Consider the following 14,033-nt stretch of genomic DNA (forward strand, 5'->3'; position numbering starts at 1 on the left):
ACTTTTTAGCTGTTTTATTTTACACACTGTACATATTTTGGAAAGCATTTGCAGATATTGCAAATAGTTTAATATCTCACTGGCAAACTTTAAATATACAGAAATAGTTCAAGGGTTTCAGGTGTGAACATGAAGCTGCTTTCTGTGCAATTGTTACAGAGTAAACATGGCCTAAAAGCTAATGCATGTTGCTGGAAATTGAGGCTGTATCCATGCTAAGGCTTTAGCATTTAAGAAGAGCCTGCTGGAATTAGGCAATGGTCCATCAAGTCCAGAATCCTGCTCTCACAATAGCCAACCAGGTGCCTGTAGGAAAACCGCAAGCAGGATTTCAGCACAAGAGCACTGTCTCTTCCTGTGGTTTCCAACAACTGCTCTTCAGAAGCATTGCTGCAGTTGCAGAGGCAGAGCACAACCATCATGGAGCCTTCTCCTCCACTGATTTGTCTGATCTTATTTTAAAGCCATCTCTGCCTCCTGTGTGAGTTTCACAGTTTAACCATGTGCTATGTACACAGATTGAACAGAACTGATTTTCCTGTATGCACTTTTCTTTAACTTTGGACACATATGAGCACCTTCAGCCTTAAGCCTCCCAAATCTATCTTGATATTTCCCATTCACACCAGTGGGCAGTGCTTGATGGGCTAGACCCTTGCCCTTCCCCTCAATTACTGCTTTCTCTGTTAGAGAAACCTGAGGTCCTTTGAGGGCATGTGCACAGGTGGAAGGAGGTACCTTCAATCTCTAGACCAGGGGTCAGCAAACTTTTTCAGCAGGGAGCCGGTTCACTGTCCCTCAGACCTTGTGGGGGCCGGACTATATTCGGGGGGGGGGAATAAAGCCCCACAAATAATCCAGAGATGCATTTTAAATAAAAGGACACATTCTACTCATGTAAAAACGCTTTGATTCCCAGACCATCTGTGGGCCAGATTTAGAAGGCGATTGGGCCGGATCCGGCCCCTGGGCCATAGTTTTCCTACCCATGCTCTAGACCCTTTCCTCCCCACACACAGAAAGCTGAGGGGATGGCTTAGAGGAGGTTGCCTTCAACAGCCATTGTAAATCTGCACAAAACTCACAGTATGTATTACAAATAAAATAAGAAGCATGACACTCTCTCTCTCTCTCTCTCTCTCTCTCTCACACACACACACACACACACACACACACACAGAGCCAAGACAGGATGGGATAACAAATAGATTTTTGTTTACGACCTGAAAGGCCAGTTTTGTGCAAAACAGCTGCATTAAAAATGAATATATGTGTGTATTTACTGAGAAAGTGGCTTCACCAACAGTAAGTGGAAGTAGGCACACTGCTTCCTTTCCTTTTGGTTGACAAAATGAAAATGTCTAGGATGTGCTCAGGTGAGAAGCAAATGGAAGCAGAGGGTGTGGTGATAGAGACCACCCAATGAAACACCACCACCACAAATGTGGTCTTATAATGTGCTTCAGCACATCTACATCCAGGTAACACGTATTGGATCCCTCTCTCCCCACATCGGACCATCTGTTGATTGGCAAAATCTGAATTGGGGAAAAGGTGCAGGCTGCCACTTGCATGAGGGGGGAATGTTATGTTGCCACCAGGGAAAAAAGGCTGAGGCACATTAAACTCCCATGTGGACAAGCTCATAGAGAGAAGAAAAGAACTGAAGTTGAACTCTCATTACAAAATCTTCTAGTATAGATTTTTTGTCTATATTATCGGTGTGTGAGAAAGGATGGTGAAATGTAAAACTTAAAGATGCGAAACTTTAAAATTGAATGTTCCTACAGTCTCAACCACTATTTTGTAGAGGTATGGGTGCAAGGAAGATCTAGTGTATGATTCTTCACTTGACATAGTAATATTAAACTCAAAAATAAATTGGAAAGGGAATTCTGCAAGAGTGCTAATATAGTTCAAACGCTGTCAAGTCTGATACACTGAAACAGACCACAAATTAAATTTGTTCTACCCTAGTGAATAAATTGCTCAGTGAACTCAGTATAATCGCAAGATTTGGCCAGGAGGGCTTTGTGAGAACTAAATATAAAAATATCCGCTTCCTTTTCTAGACTCAAAAAAGTCCCTAAAATTAGCAGAAAATGGGTAGATTGGGCTGCATTTTCAGCCAGAGCATTTACACAATACAATCAATGTATATCTATCTTAAATAACAATGGGAACAATGAGGAAACAAATATATAATATAGCACAAAAAATAGCTTCAGAACACTAACTGAATTCAAAGTTTGAAAAGTCTTTGGCATAGCCCCTTAGACACTATATCCTAATTAAGCCAAAGTATGTGTATCTGAAATAAACCCATATACTTCCTCAGCTTCTACCTTTCTGTTTTTTGCTTTGTGTAGAATGTTATACTGTAAGCTTATCGGGGTCTGTAAGGTGCCATACACAACAAACTCTCTCTCTCCAACAGCAGCTCCAACAATAGCTCTACTGCTGAATCAATAAGTTGCAAAAGCCACAATTTATTGGACATATGTAAGCCTCCAGGTGTGTCCAAAATAAATTTTCAAGCAGAGCAGTCTTGCAAATGTCAATCATTGCAATCCTTCATTTCAATATTGAGCTTGGAATTCAAAGCAAAAATTAACAGGGAACCTTTTTGGTCCCATTTAAAGATTAATAGGGAACCCTTTTTGGGCGCATTTGAAATTTTGATAAAGGGCCATCAGCGTTGGTCACAAAATGGCTGTTGGGGAACTGTGGCATAACACAAAATGGCTGTGACATCTAAAAGAGCAGAATAAGAGACAGAACTACAAGGTGGTGGAGGTGTGCCCCCCTCCATCGGGAAAAGAGGCACGTACATCTCTGCACTTGCTCACAGAGTGAAAAGATTTGCTCCTACCCTCTGTTTAGAACAGAAGAAAAAGTGAGTATCCAATCTTGTTAAGTTATGCCACCTTTCAGCCAAGAAGGCTGCCAAGAATAAACAGATCCATGAAAATACATACAAACGATACAATACAAATCTTGACATCCAACCAACGATGGACATGTCTAAGCAAAGTGCCTCACACTGCAAATAGATTCTGGAGGCTTTCTGCTTCCTTCTGACCCCCTGCAAATATAGCTCCTGGTATATTTGCTGTTACTGGTATATTTGTTGTTACTGCAAAAAGAAGGGCATAAAGGGCATAAAAAAAGGATGAATGCTGAATATAAACCTTCTACCTTCTGTGATTAGTAACTGCAGCAGTAGCTACTAGCTACTAATGATTACATTACCATGTCAGCATGACTCCTAACACCCACCTCCTTCAACTGGAAGTCATTTAGCTTATAGGCTGCCCATGTGTGTGGCATTATTGTGCAAACACTGTGTAAAACCTACATGTGGGTTTGGGAGAAAGCCAGCTGCTCCATCAGACACCTATGCACTGAGCATCATGTCCAAACAGGGGCATGCAAAGGACTGATAAGGTTGCCATATGAGAGGTGTGCCCCAGTCTCATTGCATGGATCAGTCCTGTGTTAATTTGTGTCCCCACTACATATGATACGATATGATAATCTTTATTGTCATTGTCCCATACAGAACAACGAAATTGAAAAAAATCTACACCAGACATTCAAAAACCAACAAACCTGCTATCCCAGCCTGGCTGTGCAGAATTAGTAAAGCCATTATCTGCATAGCATTAAAATATTTATCAGACTACTTATTTTTATTCTGTGCTGACTATGAGACAATGCAGATGTGCTAATAGTTCTGTCCAGATGTCCATGTTATCTTACACCTAATTCTGGTCAGCTTCAGGGTTGAGGTCAGCACTGATTAGGTAACACTGCAACATGAAAGAGGAAAAGCAACTTATTTTCATTTCCCTCCCACAACGAACATCTTGGGGGGTAGCTGCGGAGGGGAAAGTGGGCCCCAACTGCTGGCACGAGTATCGCTCAAGCATGCGGGATCATTTACAAACAGGGTGGCTAATCCCTCCCATTTATACACATTTTTTTAAAACAACCACCAGGCGATGGATATGTTACCAGCCTCAGGGGAATGTAAAAAAGAGAGAGAGAGAGAGGCAGGCATAATACTGTCTCATTTTCTTCTTCCCCCGCAATACCACAATGTCACAAACTGTCTGATACATGCATTAAAAATATTCTTGGTGGGGAGCAGATCTGAGCTTGGCTAAGCTTGACAGCTTATTTTGGATGTTTCCAACGGATTAGAGGGTTTTCTGGTTGGTTTCATTTTTTATTTATTTTTCATTTGGAGAGGATTCCACCCTCCCCCCCTTCTTCCTGGCCTCATTTGAGTTTTAAGAGGAAAAACAACATGGAAGAATATGGGAGGGGAAAGTGCTCTCATTAAAACACCCAAAACCAAACTATTTGCTCATGTCACATATTATGTATCTGAACAGCTTCGAAGGTCCCAAGTGCTGTAGTGTCCCCTCATTCGGTTTCACCATTTTCTCTTTGAAATCTCAAAAGATGACTTTTTAAACAAGCAAGTTAGTTTTTGCTTTTTTCATTGTACAATGATTTGCAGTGTCTAAGCAGTATGTAGGATATAATATGCAGCTGGATAATGATGATGACAGAAAAAGGCACAGGGAATACTTTGCACATCACAAAATCCTCACACAAAAGGTTCTTCTATGAAGGTGTTAATGTGCCATCTACACATAGCTCACCCCATGCAATGGTGTCACACATGAAAATGCCTCCCTCCCGGGTTAGAAGCTGCTTGTAACATGTGAAGTAGCCCATGTCTGTAGTCTGTCCCATGACAGGCATCCCAAGGCAAGTCACTCCTTCTGCCTTGGCTCTTCCTGCACTCACCCAACTGGAATATGGGATAATAGTGAGCTAGCTTACAAGGTTGTTGTAAAGGACAACATAATATATGAAAAGTGCTTTGAACACTCACCCCAGAGCACTATATAAATGCTATTACAGATTGTTCCCTAAAATGCAGTGTCACAGGAGAAATTTGGCTTATATGTACAGTGGAAACTCGTGTTATGTACTGTCCTCCTTGCGAACACTGCGGGTTACGAGCTCCACTAACCTGGAAGTAGATGCCCCTTGTTGCGAACTTTGCCCCAGGATGCGAGCGGAAGTCACACACCGGCAGCGCAGCAGGTGCCATTAGTGAAAGTGTGCCTCATGTTACGAGCGGTTTCGGGTTACAAATGGACCTCCGGAATGCATTAAGTTCATAACCGGCGGCACCACTGTACAGTATGTACTGGCTAAACATTCCCCCGTTGGCTAGCAAGAGCAAACTTACACCTTAATAACTTTTAATATATTCTGAGACTTCCGGTCGGCGCCAGCGTCTAATGGCTGCCTCCCGCTGAGCTCTGCTCAGGGAGGCTGCTCCGCGAGTTCGGGTCTGACCGCTACGGCGAAGCGGGGACCCCTAAAATCTCAGGCGCAGAAGCCTGAGAGCAAGGAGGCTCGGTGGGCACCTTAAGCGCCCCCCCTCACTGCAAAGGAGCCTTTTTAAAGGCTCCGGAGCGGCATCGGGGAGCGCGGTGCTGAGAGCCGCTACCCAGCCCGCGGAGTGAAGCCGCGCTGCCATTTGACGGAGAGCGCCGATTCCTTCCTGACATTTGGAACTCAATTGGATTATCCGTGAGTAAGATTGAACAACAACTTTAAAAGAAAATATTTAGAAATTGGCTGAAAACGGAGAAGGCAAAAAATAAGGAAGTCTGCCTTCCTCGGACTGCATGTAACCAAAGCAACGAAATAGGAAGCTGCAATTTGACAGGAACCAGCTTTAAAATTGACGGACTCAGACATTGGACTTAAATCCCCCCTCTAGCAGGCAGGGGCAGGGGGGGAAGATCTTTGATTTGTTTTTCCTGCATGGAGGAAGCACAGAAGGGGAAATTTCTGCCGTTTTGAACCCTTGGGGAGGACTGCCTGGAAAGTGAGCCACCGGGACTGAGAGCTGTCATTAGAGATTCGCTACAAAGTTGGTGCTTTGCCCTTTTACAACAAGTAAAGACCCTACTTGCTTTAAGTCTGGCACTTTGGAAAGTTACAATTTGCTACTATTTGGAAAACATTGGACAATTGGCTGTTACTTTTGTTACCTTTGAAGGGAACCCTTGTTGCTTTGTACTAGGAACTTTGGACTGCTCCCTCTAGAGGCTGCAGGAAAACAGTTATTATTTTTACCGTAAGGAACAGGCTTGTGGAATTTTCCAACTGAAAGTAATTCCCGTGGGAACGACCTTGGGATGAGTGGCCCAACAGAAGAGAGAATAACAAGAGCTAAGAGTAAAGTTGAACACAAAAGAAGGGGCTCAATTACAGATCCAGCTGCAGCTGCTACAACTTTTTCCATGGATACAGCGACAGTGACACGAGCATTAGTCAAAATAAATGAATCTTTAGAAGTGCTCACAAAGCAGAGCACTGAAAATTCCAAACAGCTGGCTGAGCTGTCAACAAAATTGGATTTAAATACAGAGACAATAAACAAATTAGTTCAAGAAAATGAGATAACCAGAAAGATTGCGGAGGAGGCAAAAACTTCTGCAGAGGAGGCAAAAACTTCTGCAGAAACTGCACAGGAAAAGTTAGTACCAGTCTGTAAAAAGCTGGAAGAACATGGGCCCCTAAATTAATATTTAAAGATGAACAAGGAAGATATTTGGCAATTGAAATTCAAGTTCAAGGAGAAAAAATATTGATTATAGGAGTTTATGCACCGAATGAAGGGAAGTCAGAATTCTTTAAGAAATTGCATGAGACATTAATGGACTATTTGGATTATAATGTAGTTTTAATGGGAGACATGAATGGAGTGGTCTCTACAAATATGGACAAAGCACAAAGACAGGTGGTCTCCAAAGATGGGAGACTACCTAAGACCTTTTTTGAAATGACTGACAATATGAACCTGATTGACATTTGGAGAACAAGGAACCCTCTTGAGAGAGAGGGAACTTTCTTTTCTGAGGCAAAAATGACTTGGACTAGAATTGACCAAATATGGGTAACTAGTGGGATGGCATCAAAGATTAAGAAAGTGGAAATCTGCCCAAAGACTTGCTCCGACCATAATGCTGTAAAGATGGAAATGAACCCAACAACAGCTGGATCCTTTAGATGGAGGATGAATGATTCCCTGTTTAGAGATGCAGAGGTGTATAAAAAGGCCCAGAAGGTATTAAAGGATTACTTTGAGATAAATCTGAGAACAGAAGTGGAAAAAAGAGTAATTTGGGACGCAAGTAAAGCCGTTATGCGAGGATTCTTAATACAACAGAATTCCATAAAAAGGAAGAGACATAATGAGAAGAAGGATAAGATTTTGGAAAAGATAAAAGAAGGGGGGAAAAATTGAGATCTAAACCAAAGTCACATGAAATCTTGAGAGAAATTAAGTTTTACCAGAGACAATATATGGAATTGATGAACCAAGAGATAGAATGGAAAATAAAACAAATGAGACAAAGGACATTTGAATCGGCTGATAAATGTGGGAAACTTCTGGCATGGCAACTGAAGAAGAGACAAAAACAGAATACGGTTACAAATCTAGAAGTGGAAGGAAAGAACATTTATAAACCAAATGAGATTAGAAACTGTTTTCAGAGTTATTTCACGAGACTTTATGCACAAGGGCCGGTGAATGAAAAAGAAATAGAAGAATTTCTTAAAAAATACGGATTACAAAAAATTTCTGAACAAAGTAAAGTGATTTTGAACCAGAAGATAACTGATCAAGAAATTGAGGGAGCCATTCAAAGCATGCAATTGGGAAAATCTCCAGGACCTGATGGACTAACCTCCAGATATTACAAAGCTTTGAAAGAATGGCTTATACAACCGTTGAAAGAGGTTTGTAATGAAATTTTAGAGGGGAAGAAGGCACCTGAATCGTGGAAAGAGGCTTATATCACACTTATACCAAAGTCAGAGACTGAGAAGAACCAGGTTAAGAACTACCGCCCTATATCATTACTCAATGTGGATTACAAAATTTTTGCAGACATTTTAGCAAAAAGATTGAAAAGAGTTTTGGTGGGGGAGATTCATAAGACCAAGCGGGCTTTCTTCCAGGAAGATATTTGTCAGACAATGTGAGAAATATAATAGACATTATGGAGTTACTGGAAGTTAATATTAATACCAAGGCAGTACTAATATTTGTGGATGCGGAGAAAGCCTTTGACAATATTTCTTGGAGTTTTATGAAAAAGAATCTCCAAGGGATGGGGGTAGGCCAAGGTTTTGAGAATGGTATAAGTGCAATTTATTCTGAACAAAAAGCAAAACTGATTGTAAATAATGTGGTTACAGAAGAATTTCCTATTGAAAAAGGGACACGACAGGGATGCCCAATATCCCCACTGCTTTTTATATCTGTCCTGGAGGTTTTATTAAACATGATTAGGGGGGACCAGCTGGTTAAAGGGATTCAGGTCGGAGCTAAACAGTACAAACTGAGAGCATTTGCAGATGATTTAGTTTTAACTTTACAAGAGCCAGACACTAGTACGAGAAGAGTTTTAGAGTTAATACAAGTATTTGGTCAAGTAGCAGGTTTTAAGCTGAACAAACAGAAAACGAAAGTATTGGATAAAAATTTAACAGTTGCAGAAAGAGAGAAATTCCAGAGTGATACTGGTTTAACGGTAGCAAAGAAGGTGAAATACCTGGGGATAAATTTGACATCCAAGAATGCGAATCTATTTAAAGATAACTATGAGAAATGTTGGGCAGAAGTGAAGAAAGATTTAGAAATATGGTCAAATTTGAGACTTTCCTTGTTAGGCCGAATTGCTGTTATTAAGATGAATGTTTTGCCGAGAATGTTATTTCTGTTTCAAACATTGCAGATTGTGGATAAAATGGATTGTTTCAAGAGGTGGCAAAAAGATATATCTAGATTTGTCTGGCAGGGCAAAAAGCCCAGAATAAAATTTAAGATACTAACTGATGCAAAAGAAAGAGGGGGGTTTGCCCTGCCGGACTTAAAATTGTATTATGAATCAGCGGCTTTTTGCTGGCTGAAAAACTGGCTGCTTCTTGAAAATACAGATATTTTGGATTTGGAAGGGTTCAACAACAGATTTGGCTGGCATGCATATATATGGTATGACAAGGTTAAAATCCATCAAGGTTTCAAAAACCATATTGTTAGAAAAGCTCTATATAATGTTTGGATTAGGTACAAAGATTTGTTGGAAAATAAAACCCCCAGGTGGTTGTCACCAATGGAAGCTAAGGAAGTGAAAAAATTAAATATGGAATCCAAATGGCCGAAATATTGGGAAATTACAGAGCATGAGGAGGGAAAAGTGAAATTGCAGAGTTATGAGAAATTGAAGTCTAAAGTAAGAGACTGGCTTCATTATTACCAGATAAATGAAGTTTTTAAACAGGACAGGAAAATTGGCTTTCAGGTGGAGAGGTCGAAATTAGAAACAGAGCTTTTGGAACCCAGTACTAAGAATCTGTCAAGAATGTATAACTTGCTGTTGAAATGGAATACACAGGATGAGACGGTTAAATCAGTTATGATTAAATGGGCACAAGACATTGGACATGAAATTATGTTTGCTGACTGGGAACAGTTATGGACTACCGGTATAAGGTTCACGGCATGTAATGCCTTAAGAGAGAACATTATGAAAATGATTTATAGGTGGTACATGACCCCAGTCAAGCTAGCAAAAATTTATCATACGCCCAATAATAAATGTTGGAAGTGTAAGGAAACTGAAGGTACTTTCTATCACCTTTGGTGGACGTGCCCAAGGATCAAGGCCTTCTGGGAAATGATTTATAATGAAATGAAAAAGGTGCTTAAATGCACTTTTGTGAAGAAACCAGAGGCCTTTCTCCTGGGCATGGTAGGCCAATTGGTGTCAAGGAAAGACAGGACGTTCTTTATGTATGCGACAACAGCAGCAAGAGTACTTTTAGCAAAGTATTGGAAGACACAAGAGCTACCCACATTGGAAGAATGGCAGACAAAGGTGATAGACTATATGGGACTGGCTGAGATGACTGGCAGAATCCGCGACCAAGGGAAAGAGACGGTGGAAGAAGATTGGAAGAAATTTAAAGTTTATCTTAAGAACTGTTGTAAAATTAATGAATGTTAAAATGTCTTGGGTAATGCAAAATAGAATTGCAGTGACAAACAATTGGATATGAGAAAAAGGATTTAAAGAAAGTGCTACAAGTAATTGAAAGTAGGGGTTGCTGGAAAGATTTTTAAACAGGGATGCAGAAAAAGGAGGTATGGGGAAGTCGCTGAAAGAAGGTTTAAAGAAAAAAAGGTTAAGAAATTATACGTGTTTATATGTTTGTTTGTTTATGTATTGTTTTGTATTGTCTTTTAATATGTGTTGAAAAATTAATAAAAATTTATATATATATATATAAAAAATAACTTTTAATATATTCTATTGTTGTACTGCGTGTTTTGGGTCTATGGACCGCAATGAAGCGCTCTCTCTCTCTCTCTCTCTCTGTGTGTGTGTATTAAGTGCTCAAAATCACACCTTCAGTCCATGGTCACAATGGTGAGACACAACAGCACCCTGTGCAATGTAAGCGCAGGAACACCTCCCAGAATCTTTCAGAACAAGGAGTTTGGCTGAAGTGCTTCTGAACTACTCCTTTCCAGCCATGCAGGAGGATGAGGAGAATGTGTGTTAGCCTGGAAGGTGGTTAGGCTTGTTCATGTCCTGCTAAACCATTACAGTGGTACCTTGGGTTAAGTACTTAATTCGTTCCGGAGGTCCGTTCTTAACCTGAAACTGTTCTTAACCTGAAGCACCACTTTAGCTAATGGGGCCTCCTGCTGCCGCTGCGCCGCCACTGCACGATTTCTGTTCTTATCCTGAAGCAAAGTTCTTAACCCGAGGTACTATTTCTGGGTTGGCGGAGTCTGTAACCTGAAGCATATGTAACCTGAGGTGTATGTAACCTGAGGTACCACTGTACATACAAATGCAGCCAACAAATCCTAAGATACTTTTTGATACTAACCCAGGTAGTATCAAACTTGTCTACACACAATCTCTAGCAAATATATTCTATCCAACAGAAACCTGCAGAAGAATGTTAATAATCTGACACTGTCTGATGTTGTCCTTACAAGATCTAATATAGCGTTATAATATGAGCATCTCGCCATCAGTATGACATTACAGCAAAATTATTAAGAGAACTTTCTGAAGTGTTTCTGCTGTATCATAAAAAAACACTACTCAAGTTGAAACTGAGTAAAAAGAACAGAGGAGCTATAAAGCAACTGGAGATCTGAAACTCTTCAGATGACTTTGGGCGTTGCTAGGATGCCAAAGACCAGATTACAACCAGGCACATTTCGTAAGGAACTTGTGCTGTTTACTCTCATGCTTGGTCTATTTTAAGAGATTTGAAACTGGGTAGCTGTTAGAAGGTACATCACCCTGATTAAGACTTACTGGTAATCAGGCACTGCCTAATATGAATGAACAGATGTTTTTAATAAAATTTTAGGCCGTGTATTCTTCTATTAGTCAGTCCTTCCTCCACCATAATGGACAAAGGGAAAACTAGGGATTACAATGGTAAAAAGAGAAAGCACCTAGTTCTTGCATCTTCATGAAGGCAAATTTTGCAGAAATGCATTCAAGTGAAATACTTTAACAATGTCATTATCAACTCTAGTTCATATGGAAGATGGTAAATTTGCTGCAGGACCCTTATTTATTTATAGCAAAACCCCAAGCATGTTTACTCAGACGCCACAAAACTTACCCTATACAAGTGTGTTTGTGGCTTTAGACTTTTAACCTGCTCTGTATCCTGAGAGTTAGGACAAATTTTAACAACTTTTTGGTGATAAGCAGCATGCATTCTTTAAGAATGCAGAACAGAAATGATAGTATTTTTGTACTGACAGCTGCTCCTGCTTTATTTATAAAAAAATTACCATTTAACAAAAATATCTAAGAAGCTTACATGAAAGCACAATCTTAAACAACATTTCCTAAAAATGAGATAAAAACAAAATGCAGCCGATTCTTACAAATAAAACTGAGCCATATATAAAACAAAGAAATGCAGTGCAGGAAAACCTGGATATACATAAAAGTTTTAAAGTATCATTTAATGGTCATTACTGTCTCTGCCTCACAAATTACCTGAAAGAGGGTGTTCTAGAGGATTGAATGTATCAACACGAAGGCCTGCTTCTGTGTTGTCATCAAGTGATAATTTGTTGGTTGTGGTACAGCAGGGACGTTCAGCTCCCAAGAGACTGCGATCTACTCCCGGAATAAAAAACCGACAGTGATCTACCCATGGGGAGGGGAGCAAAACTGCTGAGCTTCTTTTCGGGGGCCAGGCTACAATTCTTGAGCTTTCTTTGGGGGGCGACAGGCCAAAATTGTTGAGCTTTTTTGGGGTGGGCACCAAAGTTCTTCTGCTTTTGGGGGGGCACACCATAGGTCACTTACAAAAGAATATACAGTGGTACCTCGGGTTCCATACGCTTCAGGTTACATACGCTTCAGGTTACAGCCTCCGCTAACCCGGGAACAGTACCTCGGATTAAGAACTTTGCTTCAGGATGAGAACAGAAATCATGCTCCGGCGGTGCAGCGGCAGCAGGAAGCCCCATTAGCTAAAGTGGTGCTTCAGGTTAAGAACAGTTTCAGGTTAAGAACGGACCTCCGGGACAAATTAAGTACGTAACCAGAGGTACCACTGTACACTCCGCCGCTCTCACCTCACCTCCGATACAGCACTTAGGCAGGCCTTCGGTAGGGCCATCGCGGGCAAGAGGACAACAGGCACCAGGGACAGTCTACCAATGCCCGATCACATGGGTAGACCAGCACGTCCAGGGATCCGTGAAGCCTCCTGCTGGAGTGAAGTTGACACAGCCTGCTGGCAGGGGCTTCATACACACCAGCGTAGCAGGGCGCCGGTGGGCAAGCAATGAGAGATGCTCACCAGGTCAGGATGACACGCACACGGATGCTCTCCCCCCCCCTGCATAGGAAAATGAGCCCACGATCTACCGCTATCACCCGAGGATCGACCTGTCGATCGCGGTTGACCGGTTGGGCATCCCTGTGGTACAGCAGGGTCTCCTGAAAAGATCTTAAAGGTGCAAACAACCTGGGACCAGGATAACTAGCAAGCCATCTTCCATGGTACAGACCAGACCAATCTTTAATTTTCAGCAACCCTGAATGTGGCTTGTTAGCTTTTGAGGCAACTTTTAAAACAACTTTTAGCCACGGCAACTGATGGAAAGTTCTGAGTCACTCAAAACTTGGTGCACTCCAGCATCAACAAAACATTGTTCAAAAACACAATGGCTGACCTATTTTGCATTTCTCTTTCACTTCCCAAGCAAAATGGGACAAACAAGGAACTCAGGCATGAATTCAATAGAACTTATGCTACATACGGATCTGGTCCTGCGATTATTTATTTAGTGGAATTATGCACTGCCTTTCTGCCAAGGCACCCAATGTGATTTAGAATTCTGAAACATGCACAAACACAAATTTAGAGTGACAGAGCTCTCTCAGGCCAACTGGGACCCATTAGTATGTGTGCTCCCTGGTCTGTTGCAGCCCCAGGGATGGTGGAAGAGGAACTGCCTCAACATCTCTTTCAGGTCCTTGATGGTTCTTTCAGGAGCTGATGGTATGTGTGCTCCCTGGCCTAGGCTCCTTCACTTCTCAAATTCCAAAATGTTAAGGTACAAAGAAAGTAATGCAGCAGACATTCATAAGAAATTTTCAAGCAGCCTGAAAGTTTATCGAAGAATTTAAAGACAAAAATATTCCCGAACTGAAAAGAGAAATCTCATTTCCCCCCCATCTTTGTTCCTGTGGCAGTGGCAGATGAACTCAGAAGAAAAAGAAGAAACACTTTGTACTAAGATATCTACATTTCTAAAACTAACTACACCTTTTCTGGCACCATCCCTTTAATGAAAAATGGAAGAAGTAATAATTGTATGAAAATTCTTCATGTATTTATAGATGTAATCTATTATTTGTACTCAG

General features: G+C 41.1%; 1 protein-coding gene across 6 annotated transcripts in view; it reads right to left on the reverse strand.

The window, feature by feature from the left end:
* Window positions 1-14,033, reverse strand: part of C14H7orf50 (chromosome 14 C7orf50 homolog) — a 145,430-nt gene that overhangs the window by 2,889 nt on the left and 128,508 nt on the right. The gene's annotated exons all lie outside the window — the stretch shown is intronic.

This window comes from Podarcis raffonei, chromosome 14 (genome assembly GCF_027172205.1).
Source record: "Podarcis raffonei isolate rPodRaf1 chromosome 14, rPodRaf1.pri, whole genome shotgun sequence".
Classification (NCBI taxonomy): domain Eukaryota; kingdom Metazoa; phylum Chordata; class Lepidosauria; order Squamata; family Lacertidae; genus Podarcis; species Podarcis raffonei.